Below are 19,156 nucleotides of genomic sequence, written 5' to 3'. Positions count from 1 at the left end.
ACTCTGCCGCTACTGAAGTGCATTTGAAAAGGAGTCACAATGCTTCATGGGAAGGAATAAAAAATCCTATTTTTTTTTTCATCGTTATTGCCAATTATAGCACAACTCCAATTCATCGGAAATATCCCCTTCTTTTTGAACTATTGTAGCCCCCTCTGGTGGGGATAGGCGTAAATAAGTAAAATGAATTCAAAAATCTAAACAGAAATTTGATGAGAAATTAAGTGCAGAGGATAAAATAAGTGTGTATAGTAAGAAGACCAAATCTGACCCTCCTCTCTGTGACCTGCCATTCCCCCCGGGGGCAGTGATTTGTGTGGCCGTCCCCTCCTTCTCTTAGGCACTGAAATGAGTTGCAGTGGTCCTAACACATGCTTATTATTGTTGATAGATTCCTTAATCATTTGCAGCTAATTCCTCCAGCCCCAGCCTGGCGCACATGTGGTTTGCAGAAATGTCACATGTGACTAATGACACTTAAATAGGCATCAGCAATGATTTCATTCTAGGTGTTTTTTTTCCCCTGTTTCTAAGAATTTGCCCTTTTTGTGTATATTTTTGAAAGGGTGCAGATTTGAAACAGTAATTTCATGCCGACCGTGGCTCACGACTAATTCATTGGAGGAAAACCACACGATGATTTGCCAATTAGAATGTGATTGGTTTTTGATTGATCCTCGTTACGGCTTAATTATATCAATTTTTCAGATATAGAGAGAAATGTAGATATAAAAGGTTCTATTTAATGTACATATTCATTGCAGGATTATTTTGCTGATAATATTTTATTTTATTCAAAAATGTGTGTGTGTATATATATATATATATATATATATATATATATATAATGTAATTATTCACTTAATCTGAATTAATAATAATACAAAAATATATATATATATACACACAAATATATGTATCTTTATATTTTCTAATATATTATAAATTATACATACATTTATTTAGCAGTTTGTATGTATACATTGAAACCTCTCCATTTTTGCACATAAAATTAGTCCTTTAAAATTAGTTTTAGGGTGTAGAGCAGTGATGGCAAACCTTTTAGAGGCCGAGTGCCCAAACTACAACAAAGACCCGCTTAGTTATTGCAAAGTGCCACCACAGAAATTCCATTGATTTATACTCCCTTCTCTGTCACAGTTTTCATTGATACCAGCACCCTGAGGACATCAATAAAGCAGAAAAGAGTCCCAGGTAGCATTGTCACTTTAAAATACCTCTGCACAGCAAGTCCTGGGCTGTCTGGGACTGTAGGAATATACCTGGAGTCATCTCTGGTGATGGCCTGAGTGCCCACAGAAAGGGCTCTGAGTGCCACCTCTGGCACCAGTGCCATAGGTTAGCCATCACTGGTGTAGAGTATAGTGGGGGGGGGAAATCTGATGGTTTTGTCAATGGGGTGGTCTTTTGGACAGGTTTTTATTCCTTTTATTTACTTTTTTACTTATTTAAATTTTTATTAAAGTGTATATTTTATATATGCATTTTATGTCTGTTGCATCACTTTTGAGTCCTAACTCATGTCCACTGTTATTTTACAAGTAACGATATGATTAATAGGTGGACATTTTTTCTTCTTGTCTTCTATACACAGACTTTAATGATAAAATAAAGTCTTACATCTGGCATGATGAAGTGTGTCTTGACATGAACCAGATTTGTGTTGAGGGTATTTTGAAGGTGCTTATCTCCAGGATTTAGGTTTGGGTTAGGGATGCTATGTTTAGTTAAACCGAATCATTTAAAATCCTAAACCTTCACCCAGGCTTGGACTTAGCACTCGTGCTTGTGGCAAATCTCTGTAGGTGAGAACCCACCTGAAAATCAGGATTAGGAAACTACTAACACTGCCCAAATGTTTCAGGATATCCACCTTAGCAGCATGGTACATAGCCGAGATATAAAAAGCCTGGTTTCTCTACAAATAATAGACAGCCAATGCCTGCACGATGAAAAGTTAAAACAGTTTTCCTAAAGACTTTTTTTCTTTCTTCTGGTTTTGGATCAGCCAAAAACAACAAGCGCAGACGTTCGCTAATGCAGTAGAAGCACATTCCTCTGTGTGTAAAAGTTGCCAGAAAATCAGAGTCAGGGAAGGAGGCCATGGCTTGAACGACTCCTCCGAGAGACCCAAGAAACAACTTTTGTTTTCTCTTTGACACTGTTGATTCTTGAATTTGTAAAATGTTTGCTTGGGCTTAGGTAAGAAAAGTGCATAATCCAGTGTAAAAATACAGAATCCACTCTATTTTTATAATTCAGTATAAAGTGAAGTAATCTGGGCTCTTAAAGATGAGTAGTGATGACCGGACCTGAACTGCAATATTCGGATCCGTGCCGATTTTTGCAGGTTCTGGTCCCCGGACACAAATATGGACTTCAGCAAGTTATGTTGAATTTTTAACGAACCCTTATTGGTAACAGTGCATTTACCATTGATTGCAGTTGTTATCCCCTACGTACTACGGCAAACCCACCAGTGGCATGTAATTGTGGCATCATGGTGAGCAGCAAGATCTCAGGCAAAAATTGTAAGGGAATTGTAAGGGATAACAATCATTTACAGGGCATTTAAAAGATGTTGGGATTCAGGTCTGGGTCCAGATACACAAAGCCACCGGCCCTGAATCCTCCTGAGTCTGCCCCCCCCCTAGTGACGAGTCAATGGTGTTACTTGTTTAGCTTTATTTCATAAAGGGCTGTCAGCTTTTATTTGCTATTACTAAGTGTTTCTTAATGCAAAATAATAAAAATGTTATAGAACACAAATCTGATTTTCTTTCAGATCCCCGTTTTTAAATTTTATCTACCTTATTTATTGTCTTATGATACAGCCTACCTTGACTTACCTTCTTTGCTGCTTTGTTGGAATAACTTTGGCAACAGTCTTCTTCAACTTTTATATACTGTCTAGATTTTATCAACATGAATCCCAACCGGGTCTCCAGCTTTTTTGTATCAAGACATTCAAGAGGGACCTGAGGGCGCAAGACAAAAAAACAAGTATTTTGCCAAGTAAGGCAGTAGCTGAAATGTGTTGATCCTTGTTTTTATGCTTATGGAGGATTTTTACAAGCTTTTAAAAACAGAAGACTACTTCCCAGGTGTTTACTGGGATACTCGTGTACAGATCTTACACAATGGCCGATGTATAAAACCAAAGAATAACTTCTCCAACAGCACATATTAGAAACTACCATCTCATGTCTGATTTAGGGAATACTATTGACGTAGACTTTTGGATGGGTGGAGAAAATGAAGAGAGTACAGAGGGTGCACAAGAAGTCATGGTATTATGATATATTTTAATAAAGCTCATGGTGTTTGGTTTTCCTTAGCTTGATTTGCATGGATGGCGTTGGCACAAGATGTGATGTGCCACTATATGTAGAAATGTGTTGTCTGAACTCTGTGGAGCAAGGAAAATAAACAAATGTCTGACAGCTGAAACCTGCTATAACAGTCTAATGACAATGGCTTCTTGTGAAGAAGTTGATGTAGCCTTTGTCTGCAGTGACATTCAAACTCTGCAACAAGCGATCTTTAGGGGACTGCACCAACATATCAGCACTCAACGGTGACATCCCAGCTAGACCTGTCCACTCTGCCAGTCTCAAGTGCTTTCATCACTTGTCTTTTCCAAAAAAAATGCAATATTGAGTGAATCTGTTACCTGAGTGACCTGAGTGATTTTTATCAGAATATAGCAATATAATAATACAGCATTGTAGATCAGGCAGAGATGGCTAAGGTGGTAAAAGCCTCAATATGACCCATTTTTATGTAGGGAATTAATGCACAAATTTCCCTTCCTCCAATTAAATACTAAAGTTGCAATGGTCCTATTTGTAGAACTTTTACTTTATTCTTGGTAGATAACATGGAAACTTTTAATGTTTTATTGAGATTTTTGTTCGCTAGTCATAGGGTAGACAGATGACCCACTGCAACTGTGATAATCAGGAGCGCACATGAAGGTGGCCACAAAAGGAGGTAATAACAGCATTCAATGCATTTCTTGTAAGGTGTCAAGTAGGATGAAAAGATGATGCCTCATAAAGAGAAAAACAAGAATGGGTATTGTACAATATCTGTCTTCTTACACTACTAGCATCTTACAATAATCCCTTCTTACTTCCCCTGCAGACTCTGTATTCTCAGTGTTGCTGCTGCGGAAGTCCTGCTCCTTTCCTGACAAACAGGACACAACACCAATTCCATTGGCTGAAATAATGTGTGTGGCTCACAGGTTCATTGTTGTTGTTTTTTTGTATGTGAGGCGACCTCTTTTAGTGGATGGTTAAGGAAGGGCTGGGTTAGTAGTGAGGATTGATAAAATCTATACCTATATGGTTTATGCATAAGTGACATTTTCATCAGGTCAAACATACTCTATGGGGGAGATCTATCATCTGCGGTTTCTGAGGTAAAACTGTTCTAGTTGCCCATGGAAACCAATCAGAGTTCAGCTTCAATTTATAAACAGCTGTGGGAAAATGAAAGCTGAGTCCTGATTGGTTGCCATGCGCAACTAGAACAGTTGTGCTCTAAGAGACTTATGATAAATCTCCTCCTATATATGGTTTATAGTAGTGTCTGCTGCTTCTGGTTGGTTATCGTGTACAACTCATCTTAGGATATCCTGAGCCAAGAACAAGGGTAAGAAAGGCACTCCCATATCTGAAGCAAAAAGTTGTGGTTGTACTGAAACAATTTGTGATCTGATTTGGTGGGGATTTGACCACTGGGACACCATCCAGTCTTGATGACAGTGTTCGATTTGCTTTCTATCCATCTCTGGACTAACAGAAATGGTTTTCGGAGGACCCCGTTCTCAAGGTTAGTGGGATTTCCAGAGTTAAACCCCCCACTGATTAGAAATTTATGACCTATCTTATGGATAGTTCAAAACTTGCTTTGGTGGCACAATCCCTTTAATGTCCTGCTAGACGTCTAGTCAGATTTATGGATGAACGTTTTACAATATGGTAAGAGTAAGCGCCTCGGCATATCTATATCAGACAGGGCAAGCCTTGTCTTAATGTTACCTGACAGTTTTCTTACATCTAATAATATATGTGCTTTTAGGTCATTTATAACAAGAATTATGGCGGCGGGGCCATGTGAAATGAAATCAGGCTATCTAGGTGGAATTAGGGCCTCAGACAGTGAGTGCATTTCACAGTCTGGGGGAAGTAATTCAGTCAAGGCAGATACAGACAATCTGATAGGAAACCTATCAGACTAATATACAAGGCATTCCAGTCTAGTAGCACATTATCGTCCCATGTTTATATTTTATCTCCTTACTTCAATTCCCAGATCTCGGGCCCATCCTGCTCTGCTCTACTGTCTGTGAAAGGTGATGTGCACCAGAAGCAGAGAAAAGACCAGAGCTGTTACACGAGTCCTCGAGCTACAGACATCCAAAGTAATGGTCCGTCTCAATCATCACAACACATACTCTGGACTGTGTAAGATGTCTATCTCATACAAGCAATCTACTGATAGTCCACACTCCAGACTTTCACCATTTGTGGAGAACACGTGAAAAGTATCTTTTATATACTGCAAATGAACAAAGTCAGAGCTAATATATAAAAAATATCAATTTATTAAAGTGGGTTCAGGTTATGTAGAAGTCCTGGTCAACCATATTACACTTCCCCTGAAGTTTCTGTGTAACCATCGAGAGCTGCATGTTACATGACCCACCAGTAGCAGGACTCGGGACTTCCAGCAGAAATTCAGGCTCAAATCGGTTGAAGGGGAGCGTGAAGTCATATATATAAATCAATAAACACTCCCATATCAGTGTCTAGAGGGGTGAGCAGATGTCCTTGGCAACCCCCGGCAACCTTTGACATGGGAGTGGTTTTCATGGAGTGGGCATCCATATAGTAATGATTGGCCACTAAAACAAAACTTCACCAGGATAAGTATAAGATGCTTTCCTTGGTAAAGTTTGGTATACGTGGCCAACCCCTTTAATGTAAATTCACCATATCAGTATAATTCAAGGGGAAATGACTATTTCTGTAATTTCATACTATATTGGTGTGCTTAGAGAAGGTAGTGCATTACTATTACATGCTATTAGATAGTAAAGGACGTGTTCAGATTTCAAGGTTTGCGTTAATTTCAATCAGAAACATAAGTAATGTAATTGTCAATGAAGCTGCTGGTTTGTCATGTTCCTGGGAGCGAGAAACTCTATAAAAACAAACATTTTATGGCGGTTCGGCTTTACTCCTATTACAGAATTTTAATAATTTCATCCCCTGGTATCTCACAGTGTCTGCCTCAATTATTTACTAGATCTCAGCCATTGCAGTTACTGATGTAGAGATAAATGTGTCTACAGCCCACAGCTACATCTTGTACTATAAGAGCTGGAACTATAGAAAGGCTGCAGAACTGCCCCGGAAACCTGCCCTAGGGAACACATCTCTCGTCTTCATTTCACAGATGACAATCACATCTAGGAAGCGCTGGTTGGGTTTATTTATTTTTTAGGGCTCCCAAATAATCAAAATCAGGTCACAAAACAAAAATTCCTATTAATATAGCGCCATCATATTCCGCAGCGCATTACTGAGCACTCGCATAATACACAAATAATCATTTACTAGTAGATCATGGAATTTACATTAATCGTAAAATACAATACGCAATTCTTTTTCACCTATGACCTAAAATATTTCTGCTGGGGTTTTATCATCAACTACAACATAACTAATATTTATACACAATTTTTCTGATGGTAGATTTGATAAACCTATTAAAGCATCAGTACTGCAGTGCAACTGCAACCTCAGCACCTACAATACTTCAATGAAATAGGGATAACACACACAGTGATAAACCACCAGAGCAATAATATTCACAGTTAGCCAAAGTACCTAGGATAACACAGTTATGTCACAGTATAGGTATAATACACACAGCGATGCCACAGTACAGGGATAATACACACAGTGATGTCACAGTACAGGAATAGTACACACAGTGATGTCACAGTACAGGAATAGTACACACAGTGATGTCACAGTACAGGAATAATACACACAGTGATGTCACAGTACAGGGATAATACACACAGTGATGTCACAGTACAGGGATAATACACACAGTGATGTCACAGTACAGGGATAATACACACAGTGATGTCACAGTACAGGGATAATACACACAGTGACGTCACAGTACAGGGATAATACACACAGTGATGTCACAGTACAGGGATAATACACACAGTGATGTCACAGTACAGGGATAATACACACAGTGACGTCACAGTACAGGGATAATACACACAGTGATGTCACAGTACAGGAATAGTACACACAGTGATGTCACAGTACAGGAATAGTACACACAGTGATGTCACAGTACAGGAATAATACACACAGTGATGTCACAGTACAGGGATAATACACACAGTGATGTCACAGTACAAGGATAATACACACAGTGATGTCACAGTACAGGGATAATACACACAGTGATGTCACAGTACAGGGATAATACACACAGTGATGTCACAGTACAGGGATAATACATACAGTGACGTCACAGTACAGGGATAATACACACAGTGACGTCACAGTACAGGGATAATACACACAGTGATGTCACAGTACAGGGATAGTACACATTGTGATTTCACAGTACAGGGATAATACACACAGTGATGTCACAGTACAGGGATAATACACACAGTGATGTCACAGTATAGGGATAATACACACAGTGATGTCACAGTACAGGGATAATACACACAGTGACGTCACAGTACAGGGATAATACACACAGTGATGTCACAGTACAAGGATAATACACACAGTGATGTCACAGTACAGGGATAGTACACACAGTGATGTCACAGTACAGGGATAATACACACAGTGATGTCACAGTACAGGGATAATACACACAGTGATGTCACAGTATAGGGATAATACACACAGTGATGTCACAGTATAGGGATAATACACACAGTGATGCCACAGTACAGGGTCAATACACACAGTATCTGGAGAGCTGCACGGACTGCCGCCATCTACCCAGACTAAAAAGGATTTAAACTCCTGTATGTTTTCAAACATTAGAATCAATCTTTCTTTTGTAAATGAGGGAACCAGTCCGGAGAATGGTGAGGGAATAGGAACCAATTCCTGAGTATAGATTTGTACCTCCTGATGCCTACGACTCTACAATCTCGGCCCACTTTGTATGAAGCAAATATAAAAGAAAAACATTGCTTTCCCCGCACTCCAGTGTTGCATAGCAGATCAATAGATGCTTTCAGAGAGTTTAATATGACAGTGATTACTTTATTTTCAGAGAATTGAATATAGATCTGTGCAATGATTTTATTTCCTGCCTCTCTTAGCTACAAAAGATGGGGGTATGGTTTTTTTTTTTTTGTTTTTGTTTTGATTTTTTTTTCTACATTTTATTTCTAACGCTCTTTTTCCTTTATTCTCACGTGATATTTGTATTGCTTTGAATTTGAGGCCAGTAACAATATAAGAGGAAGCTGTTTCATGTGAAAGAACATCCCGCATCAATATACTGTAGATTGGCGCGATGGGCTTGCTGTTATTTTCTGATGCGGTATATTTACTTGAGCACCAAATGGGTTATTTCTAGACTGGTTTAGTGTCTATCAAGGGAGATGGAAATTGTAGCCTGAAACCCTTTCTAGATAGCTAGCTTTAAATAAAGCCGAGATGTTGTGTTTAACAAAGCTCACATTGTTAACCTCATGTAATTATTAAACACTTGTTTAATTTTACTCATCACTTCCAAAACTAGGAGTGCGGGAAGACAGCTGGTTAATCTCTTAAAAGTTTCGATTCCCGTGATAGCAGGGGGCAATACGTCTTCTTAATTAAGTAAATCTTTGTTTAGGGAACTGCTTAAAGGCCAGAATCCTTAAACAGGGCGTTGTGGATTTGTGATAAGGTCGATGTCAGACACCACTAAGCAGTCTAAAGTATTGTGTCTGTGCGGATATCTGTATAGTCTAATGCCCAAGCCAAAATACGAATAGAAAACAAATCTATAAATGAGCACAAATAAGGCCATCAAGGGATGTAGGGAGCTGTTATCTGTAAATATCGAAAAGTCTTTTTAACCTAACACCTCAAAGTCTAAAGATGTAGCAGGTAAATATGACATTTAAAGCCTTAGAGAGGCACATTTGAGTTGAAGGAGTCGTTCAAGACTGAAAAAAATTAAAAAAAACACAGAGAATGTACTTACAAGTAAATTACTAATTATTTACCGCAAGTACTCCTCCGGTGGTCCATTATGGTGGTCCTATCAGAATTTGTTAACTGCCTTTCAAGACAATCATACCCATGTACGCTATCAGACAGCTATAGCGACCACTATGACAGTCATTACAAATGACCAAAGATCAAAAGAGTTTTATCATTACAGACATTTTCCTCTACCATGTAGTGTCTGAATACTTAGATACACAGTAATTGTCAGCACGAGGGGCTATAAGTCCCTTATGTTTGCCAGTGAATTGGACTACAAAGGTTGGACAATCCTATAAGCCATTCCAGAAATCCTATAGATGTTCCATAGTGTTCATGATGACTCTGTGATTCATGGTTCAGAGAAATATGCAAATGGACCAGGATGGGACCACAACTCTTTTGCTAACTTGCAAGGCAGCCCCCTTACTATTAAGCATGACTTTCAGGAAGCCTAATAACTATATGTGGGTTTAAAGCCAAACCAGTATATCTATTCTATAAGGAACAGATTCCTAATTGTACACAGCACTGTTTCAACATGGTTGTGTCTTCAGTATAGTGTAGCAAAAATAAGTGTTCCAATATTTGTCACAATATTGAGCTTTCCTCTGGAGGCCATGACTTCTGGTAAAGAGTAGCACATATTCCAGGTGGGCCTTTATCTTATCCAACCTTATCTAGTTGTATCAATGGAGTCATCACTTTGTAAATACTATAAAAACTGTTTAACTACTTGTTTCTACGATTGTTTAGCTAACAGCTACTCCATCAAACAACCCCCCCCCCCCATATAAACACGTGTAGATAGTAAGCTGCTACTAGACTTTCTGGTGGCAGCTCACTCCTCCAACAATTTACGGATCTATAAGAATCAAACCCGATGGTTTGTTATTTCTTTCCTTGTTATCTGTGTCTGGAGAAATGTTGGGGAAGGGGGCGCCCCCCCACAGTTATATGATAGCCTCTACCAGTATCTTTGACATTGGCAGCTCAATGTTAAGCTAATATGTATGGCCACGGTTATCTGCAATAAACTGCACGAACTGGTAACATTTTAAGATTTCCTCCATCTTTAGGTTATCAGTCACTTGTTGTTTTACTAAGATTTCTTTGTCATCTTGAAGAATTGCTAAGACTGAGACTTGGACCTTGGCTTTAGCTCCTCCGGGATCTCATGACATTTCTACTGCTCGGTACGACAGAAGACATTGTTGATTCCCCCAAAGATATTCAGACTCCAGGTTTTTTTTACAGGCTCATAAATCCCTTTCCATTTCACACTTGTTTTTTTCTGTGTGGCCAGTGTAGGTTACAGCGCTCTTTATTTATACTGTGTAAGTATAGATAGCTGCCGGCCAGCATTGTCTTTTGTATTGTCCACTGGCTTTTGCATTGTTTTTCCAATAAGGTAATGATCATGATAAGTTTTCTTGGTAAACATGCTCCCTGGCAGCGGTAGCTGTCATTAGGACCTCGGACAACCCTTAACATAATCAATATGTCTGGTGAGTAGTGTAGTATTTGAAGCTGGGTTGGAGTTCCAGTATATGCAAATATACTTTAATCTTTTATTATGGAACTAAAAATTCGAATTAAAAAACTCTGAATTTCACACCAGAATATTCTTACTGTACAAGCTGTGGACATGGACAATCGGCAGGGATTATTACACACTTTAAGTACGTTCTAAGCGTTTTCTATCAGCGGGTAAAACTGCTGCTTATATATTTTAATGGTTTCAATGAGACTTTGCTCACTGTGAACAGGTTCTGATCGAGATACGTTCCTTTATATATTATACTTATATTCAATAGTTTTTTTTTTCTATTCTTACTTATAGAAAAGGATTTATATTCTTGAGATTTCACTTACATAAGAATGGAATAAAGTCATTTTTTAGGAATATATTCTGATTGAATGGAGGATCATTGTACTCAGAAATTTGCATACAAAAAGGAGAAGAAAGAATCGTGAAAAGTCAGCTAAATGTAAACAACTTATCTTTATTAATTATCCAACATGTATAAATCACAAGCAAACTGAACCCATAATAAAAAAAAACACTTAAAAATACAAAAAATTGTACACAACAATTGTTGGTAGGGGTAAGGTGGCCCCACCAACCAGCTCCCACAACACCTATGTGTAAGACTGCCCTAGGTAACAATTCAGATCACAAACATGGTAACAAATACTACAGGGGATCTAAAAATGATAAAACAGTAACAAAAAATTAAGAAAAGTCACCCCAGTAACCGAGAGCAGAGAGCACCCCACTCATTCCATCAGTGACAGGTGACCTTCCTCAGTGGTAGAATGCTCCAAACACTATGTCCTGGGTATAATATACCCTGCATGCCTAATTGGCTGCGGGTTGTTTTCATTACTGCTCTAACGAGATAACACGAGAAGTATATGTTTATATCTATTTACTATACCTATATGTATTATACGAGCCACAACAATGGGTAACTAAACTCCATCAATCAGTAGAGTGACACTGGAAAACGCCGTCTTAAAGGCCTTTTGACCTTGGCTGTTTAAAATGCTTCCTTATGACCCTTGAGTATTTTGTCTACGAGTTACATAGTTGTTTTGTGGGCAGTTGACCTCCTAGAGTCAACGGTTGAATGGTCTTCTAAGCAGCCATCCCTGTGTATTGTGTTTTCGAGCATGGTGCTACATATACTTATAGAGAGGTGCAGTGTAGGGAACAGGTGAGGGCAGCTCTAGAGATGGCTCCATTCTCTGAGCACATAGCCATGTTTTTTACTTACCCTCTAAATAGTTGTGTTTGTTAGCTGTGCGTGTTGATTGATGGGGACAGATTTGCCTCCTCATTAGAAATGCAGCTGCCTCGCCATTCCATTGCTGCTTTTAAGACTCATTTAATGATAATGTTTGGTCTCTTTGCAGTGGAGCTGCTGTTATGGCTATTTTTTAAATTGTTATTAAGCAATTAGGAGAAGGAACCTGCCGACTTCAATTTTAGCCTTGAAACGTTTTTTTTTATCCAACTGAGGAAATAGCTTAACCCTTTCTTCTAAGAGGGCAGCAACACTAAATATTTATATTTGTATATTTCTGTAGAGCTTTGGAATGTGTAATAAGCTACATACATTGTTGTCAGCCATGCAGGGCCTCTCTGTCTATTTTACTTATTTTCAAAGTCACAGTGACCCTACTAAAGGAAAGTATGTTTTATTTCTTATTTATTGGGTTCTGAGTATGGCTTCTACAGGTATCAAGTCAAGTAATTGTATGAGCAAAAATTTAAAGCATAAAACATTCTGCAAAGATAATTTTTAAAATCTAATTAAATATTGGTATTATTATTATTATTATGAGAGGAGTAAATCTATTTGTCAGTTCGTAGATTTGGTACCGATCTGCCATTTTTCGGTCATAAAATTGAATCTGAATGTTTTCTGATTCTCTTCGGGCAAATCTTTTAAAATGGTTATTAACATAGTTTTTACTGTCAAAAACGTTCACAAAACGAGATTGGGCCAACATTGTTTTGGACCGAATAAATTCAGAACGGAAGACAATGTTCAGAAAAATTCAGGATCTTGGATGATTCACTCATCTATATTCATTATAATACTTATTATTAACGGGGTCGACTAAAGGTTTCAGTAGGCCACTGGGTGACAGAGCCTCAGTAGGCCCCTTTGCAGTAAACTCACATGACGGCATTAAAAATTCTGAAACTAAAACAGTTTCCTGTTCCCTAAAATATTTCCTAGTTTATCATACCAAACATTCCCCTAATGGGAATTTTATATATAGCCCCCCTCATCCCCTAATGATTCATTACATACAGACCCCCGCACCCCCATGGATTCCTTATGTACAGCCTTATGTGGGCACCCCAGCAGCTCTGGGCCCCGGTGCTTGCCCGGGTATGCCCAGATCTGGTGCCGGCCCTGATTATTAACAATAGTTGTATTTCTTATTACTGTTATTATTCATATTATTATTCTCATTGTATTTTTTATTATATTCTTTATAATATTTTTTATTGAATATTTATAAATTTGTTTATGTGGATAAAGAGCCACATGAAATTGGCTGTTGCCTTTTGAAACCTTGGGTAATGAGGTTTGGACTATGGTTGTCACAAATAGCCTCTAGGATATTGACTTGAATGGTACAGAGGTTTTCTGTGAATTGCTACTGCTGTCCTTTAGGATTCTTCAAGTCATTGCACAGTCCTAACATAGTAAGGCATTGCTCTGTATGGTACGATTTGTGTTTTTATCTGTAAAACATTTGGTAGTCAGTTGAAAAAAATAACATATAATTAGGTTTTTTTTCATCTCCATCCAGACACTAATGTATAATAATTGTTCCATTAGCAGAGACATTTATAGCAATGAAGAAAGATTTTGTATAAATGGACATGTGACTCTTAGGAGTAACACTGCTTTCATCATAAAGGGTTTTTTTTTGAGTAGTATTGGGTTTCAATCTGTCAGAACACCCTATAAAAGCAAACAATGCTCATGAAGTCAAAGGACCCTTTGACCTAAAATTCTGTTATTTTCAGTCTTAAGGTTTTTAGGGTCAAAGTAATATGTGTTGACAACAAAACATAATTTTTTAGCAGGGTATCTCACATTGTAATGGAAGCTGATGTCATTAAACCCGATGTATGTACAACAGCTGTGACATGTTGTGAAACTGCTAATGACACCTTGTGTTTGTCAAAAGTGACATGACAAAGAGGTGGAAGAGGGTGAATTTATGTCTTAGTACTTCATTAAAATCTTCTTTTACTTGTATTGTATTGATTCGAAGGAATTCTTCATATTTTTTTCCAAATTTATTCCACATTTAATGAATTGTTTACATTATTTTTTTTGAGGCGGAGGGGGGCTATAAGTCTGACCTTGGGTGGATGTTACTTAGTTCTTAAGTATTAACCCAAGAATTGTCCTCATCAAAGCAATTGGAAATTTTTCTTAAAATTGTGCTTGAAGACCCATACATAATTACATAAAGGGAGAAGAAGATCATCATCTTATTACAAAGCTCCATTTTGGTGAAAACCTTTAGAATGGCACCAATTTTCGCGTCATTCCATCACTTGGTCAAAATGAGTCTAAAGGTGGCCACATACCTTCAGTAGGGTCTACGAAACCAGCAATTCAGGATGTATCTTTCGACTTCAGAACATTGTATCCTCGATGGTGGGATGGCGGGATGTAAGCTACTGCCAGACATCTCCTGTGATGTGTTGAGAACTCCCTTGAGAACAAAATGGCAACTTACGTTGATATCCAACATGCAAGACCCTACTCTGTCCCTAACATAAGCCAACATACACATGAAATAGTCAACTTCTCTTACCAATTGTCAGCCTTATATTTATCTATTGTTTATGGCCACCCTTACAGGCATTTATAGAGTAGCTCTGGCACAATATTCAGTAAATTGATTCCTATATTCTGAACATAAATCGTTGAAATATATAGTAAATGTGTGGACAATGATAAATCAATGCAGCGATGTAAAATATGATGCAGGGTTCTTCTCTACTAAAGTCTACTAGTTTGTTCTAAGGTTTGTCAAAGAATCTTACAAGGAAAAAAAAACGGTAATTTACTTAAAAATATTGCCATAATTTGTTTAAGCCTCACACACTTCACTTGCCACATAAATAATGTGAGAATAAGATAAATGTATTTGTTTAGGAGACACTGATGGAGAGGGATTTTAGAGCAAGTCTGAACACAGAGCTCCCCATCCTAATTTTTCACCATTCTGTCAGACATAACAAATAGCAGAAGAGCCGTATTTTACATGTCGCCCCCAAGTTCTTTTAAATATCCGTAAATCACTAGCGAAAGAAGAACCTCGGCATGAGGAAATGGGAATAGGCTTCAGTTAATATTTAAGGCTTCGGCATCACTTGTGGAGAGAAACAATTTGTGTTATAGAACAACTGGGCTTATATTTATTACTACAGATGAGCAAATCGTTAAAATTTCTATTCTCCTTTCAACAAAATGTGAATATTTCTGATTTGTTCTTACTACATGGAAATGTACTACTAAAGTTTTGAATGTTATGACTTTTTATGTATATTCATATATCTAATGGCAACCTCCGGCCAAATATGCTCTTTGCTAGAGGCAGCAGAAGCCAAAGTGGTGTCAATCCACTGCAGAGACTTCCATATGGAAATGAGAAGTTTTCTAGAAATGTAAAATTAAGACTGTCTTTAATACAGCTGTTTAGTGTAGTTAAAGACCGTCTAACAAAGAACTATCTAACTTAAAGGGGTTTTCCAACCAAACAAATTAGGTCCTATCCACAGAATAGGGCCTAACTTGCTGATTAGTGGGGGTATCAGTAATGAGAAGATCACGAGAAGGAGGGGCCCGTTGAGGTCCGAACTACCTCTGTCGGACCCCCCGTTGCTCCCCAAAATGAATGGAGCAGACGGCCGCGGTTGCCTATTCTGCTCTGTTTATCTCTATGGAGCTGATGGAGATTGCTGAGTGCGGCCATCTGCTCCATTCGTCTCAGGGAACAACGAGTAGTCCAACAGAAGTACCATGGACCCCATCAGACCCCTGTTCTCATGATCTGTGTGGTTCTCATCACTTAGACCCCTACCTATCCTGCGGATATGGCCTAACCTGTTTGGTTGGAAAACTCCTTAAAAATTGTCTCCATTCTCCATTCCATCTGCTCCATTCGTCTCAGGGAACAACGAGTAGTCCAACAGAAGTACCATGGATCCCATCAGACCCCTGTTCTCATGATCTGTGGGGGTCTCATCACTTAGACCCCCACCTATCCTGCGGATATGGCCTAACCTGTTTGGTTGGAAAACTCCTTAAAAATTGTCTACCTTTTAGACAATTGGGTTTTATTGGACCAGTTGATGTTGTTCTCTGTTCATTCACTCTGGAGATTATTTTGGATTATAAATGGATTTTCCAGTAGATTATAAAGTGTTATATGAGGAAAATTAGTATAACTTAATTGAACACTTTGCTGAATATCAACATGATCCTTTGAACTGCCTTCTTCAAAGCAAGAGACAATTTTCTTTATTAGCCGCTGCTCTATTTAATTGCAATTGCACCCATAAAAGAAGAGCATAATTATCGGACCCACCTTTATCTAAAGGGACTGTTGTTGATACTGACCGAGCATGAACTAGTTAGAAGTTTAATAAAAGCAAAAGAATCTCTGATAACATATTGCACTAATATTCCTTACAGTATATGAACTGACCAGAGGCCATGTTGCTACTGTACAGCATCTAAAATAAGTGATTGCTGGGTATAAATGGTATTGATCTCAATATCTAAACATTTTTCTCTTCCTTCAACGAAGTAACCTTTAAATTTTACATTCTACTAGTACATTGTGTGCAGTTATGTATTATACTCTAAAATAAACAGGCTTTGTACCTATGTTGTATAACAAAAAGGATAACCCTCCCTTCTACAGTCTTATATGTTTAGAAAAAGTTTCTGCAGAGAAGAGCATTATTAAGGGTCTTCATATATATGAGTTGCGCTTGGTCAGCAGTTTTATCCAGAAGCCAGACACAACAGTTTTGACATCCATGGTGATAAAGTGGCTTCTGCATAGGTCTGACACCATACAATGCAACAACCGATGATGGATTTTCCAAAATGAGTACCAACTATGGGATTCATTATGGAACCGGTATCCCTCTTGTAGTTCTCCCAACATAAGGGAGGGGGAGTGAAAGTGTCTGACATGTGAGAGTGTAACTTATTAGACACAAGGGAAGCCTAACATCAAATCATCCTACTCCCTGATACTAAATTCTGTAACAGCTAAATACAAGGCAATGGGATTTTTAACTAATTCCAGATATTTGGGGAACTATGACTAGTGCCTTAAACAGAACACATAGGGTGAGATTTATTACTGCTTCTACACCAGTTTTCTGGTGTAGAAACCATGAAATAGTTGCAAATTAATAAGCCACCTCCACGCCATGTTGTTCCTGCCCCGTGCCTGCGTTCTTTAGAAAAACCAGCAAACTTTTATTTGTTGGTTTCTACACAAAACTATGCCAAGTCAGATCTGGAGTAGTTTTGCCTGGTGGCCGCAACCCTGCCAGATACATCAAGAGGCCTAAACCTCTTAATTTATCTGCCACGCCAAAAGTGGGGTCGTGGCCACAATGATAAATCTTCCCCATAACACTCAATATATTACATACATCCTTTGCCTATTGGAATTTATAATTATACTTTCAAGGGAGAAAACCCTTTTACTCCTGTCTACCTATGGAGAATACATGCATCCTCTTGGAAGAAAAATTGTCTTCTTTGGCCTCGAAACATGAAACCTATTCTTCTGAACTTAGTAATTCCTATATCGTTCATGCCAATACTCATATTCGACTGATAGTGCGGCAAAACAAATGCGCCAGAAAACGAAGATTAGGTGCATTAAATAATTTCCCCAAACCAGGGAATTAATAAAATTGTATTGTATTGTATCTTATATCCTATAACAAGTACATGTCATAGGATTGACTAGGGAAAACGCACAACACCACCATTATTTATCAGTGCCAGCATCAATCACAGGTGTTACCGGCGGAGGCAAGCTTGAACGCTGGACTCGAACTTCTGATGAAAGTCCGCATTTAGGTTGAGAGATCTGAACCAGCAATGTTTGGCACAGTGGTATTGTGGTTCAGGTCAGCTCAACCCCGCTTGACAACCATTGACATTACTGCTACTTGTGATGTTATAGTCAATGACATGTCACCCTTAGTTATAATACAAATGTGGGTTCTGTAAAGCACAATGCTAATATATTCCATATATGTATACAAATTTAGCTGGAAAGGATATCTAGGCTGTGTACCTCGGCCTATCAGTCTATGATATGACATGTATTACTGTATGCAAGTGTGATAGTACAATGTAATAATATTGGAATAAATAATTGTACAATTAGGATCAGTAAGTCCCTCTATCTTTATAATATGTTCCAGCGGGTGCTGGTAGAGGGTTATTTATATCTAACCTCTGTAGAGCCTCTGTATTTTGCTATTGTGTTCGGTATCTGAAATCGAAGCCTATGAATATAGCGGCTCTTGTGTGTAAGGCCATTATCACACTACCTGGAGCGCTTGAACGTCTTCTGACATGGTTCACCACTGAGCCTGTTTTGTATATTTTTATCCTAGTCCCTGCAGCCCATATATTTCGAGAGCACAGGGGTTGAATGTGGAGCAGCTCAGAGTCTCTTCCCAAGGACGATATAAACAGACTGCAGCTGATGTTGTGCAGAATTATAGTACACAGTCATTTGCATGTTAACACATATATTAACTACTCGCGCTTCCAATCCGCACAGATTTAATACCTATGTTTGCTGCTTGGCACATTCATTACAGAGACAATGGAAGATTACACATAATAGAAATGGATTAAACTTACATTGTCATCTGCTAAGTAATTAAGTGATTGTCATCAGGTAGCATTTACTATTTATTCGGGAAATCTCTCCATAATCAGGTGATTATACCAGGTAGAAACTGTAGCGCCGGGTTTGGAGGGTATTGCTTTACTTAAATTTAGGAGCTCTCCTTAGCCGCCCAGACTGTGCAATAAAAGATATTTAATGTGTTCAATAAAATAATGATTTTTAATCCAGAAGACTGTATCTAAAACTCATTTACTATCTCCTGTTTGTGACCTGAAGGCATTCATCATGTTCAGTTATTAAGAGCATCTGCGTTACATCAGCATGGGCCACTGTCTTTAATTTAAGCTTAGTCAGTGATATGAAGGCGAAAGTTACAATATTCACTGCGAGCTCATGAGTGTGGTATATAACTGCAG

General features: G+C 38.3%; 1 protein-coding gene and 1 long non-coding RNA gene across 20 annotated transcripts in view; one reads left to right on the top strand and one right to left on the bottom strand.

The window, feature by feature from the left end:
• Nucleotides 1-4,454, bottom strand: part of LOC140076827 (uncharacterized) — a 29,874-nt gene extending 25,420 nt beyond the window's left edge. The window contains exons 1-2 of the long non-coding RNA XR_011849663.1: nucleotides 4,413-4,454; nucleotides 2,871-2,999 (exon numbers count right to left, since the gene is read on the bottom strand). This is a non-coding gene — a long non-coding RNA (uncharacterized lncRNA). The remainder of the gene's footprint in view (nucleotides 1-2,870; nucleotides 3,000-4,412) is intronic.
• TENM3 (teneurin transmembrane protein 3) overlaps nucleotides 1-19,156 on the top strand; it is a 1,383,253-nt gene that overhangs the window by 996,688 nt on the left and 367,409 nt on the right. The gene's annotated exons all lie outside the window — the stretch shown is intronic.

This window comes from Engystomops pustulosus, chromosome 1, assembly GCF_040894005.1.
Source record: "Engystomops pustulosus chromosome 1, aEngPut4.maternal, whole genome shotgun sequence".
NCBI classification, from domain to species: Eukaryota; Metazoa; Chordata; class Amphibia; order Anura; family Leptodactylidae; genus Engystomops; species Engystomops pustulosus.
This window is presented reverse-complemented; position numbering and strand designations above follow the sequence as displayed.